Here is an 842-nt window from a genome sequence, read left to right on the forward strand (position 1 = left end):
TTCACTCTTGTCGCCCAGGCTGGAATGCAATGGTGCGATCTCAGCTCACTGCAACCTCTGCCTCCCGGGTTCAAGCGATTCTCCTGTCTCAGCCTCTCGAGTAGCTGGGATTACAGGTGCCCACCACCACGCCCGACTAATTTGTGTATTTTTAGTAGAGACGGGGTTTCTCCATGTTAGCCAGGCTGGTGTCGAACTTTTGACCTCGTGATCCACCCACCTCAGCTTCCCAAAGTGCTGGGATTTCAGGCGTGAGCCCCGCACCCTGCCTTGTTTTTTTCTTTTTCTAAACAAGTTCACGTTCACAGGTTCTGGGGTCACTGAGTTGGGCTCACGGTCCTGCCCACCACACCCATCTCTGTATTTGCTGAACTCTCTCTGGCCCGGCCACGCCCACCACCCGGTCACGTGACAGCACGTGGGTGCCCCTGGGGTGACACCCGCACTCTACCCACCAATCACTGGGGAAGTGTCTCAACCACCTGGAAAGTGAGTGAAATTCAAGTCACCGTCTCTCAGAAAAATGCACATGAAAAATTCAGGAAGGGGCGCAGCAGCTCACGCCGGAAATCCCAGCACCTTGGGAGGCTGAGGCTGACCTTTGGAGCTCAGGAGTTTGAGATTAGCCTGGGCAACCTAGGGAGACTCTATCTCTACTAGAAATAAAAGTTAGCCTGGCGTGGTGGCACACGACTGTGGTCCCAGCTGCTCCGAGGCTGAGATGGGAGGATCACTTGAGCCCAGGAGGTCCAGGCTGCAGTGAGCTGAGATTGGGCCACTGCACTCCAGCCTGGGCGACAGAGCAAGATTCCAAAAATAAAAAAAAAAGTTGTTTTTTTTTT

The sequence above is a fragment of the Colobus angolensis genome, unplaced genomic scaffold (genome assembly GCF_000951035.1).
Source record: "Colobus angolensis palliatus isolate OR3802 unplaced genomic scaffold, Cang.pa_1.0 Scaffold64, whole genome shotgun sequence".
In the NCBI taxonomy this organism is placed as follows: Eukaryota; Metazoa; Chordata; class Mammalia; order Primates; family Cercopithecidae; genus Colobus; species Colobus angolensis.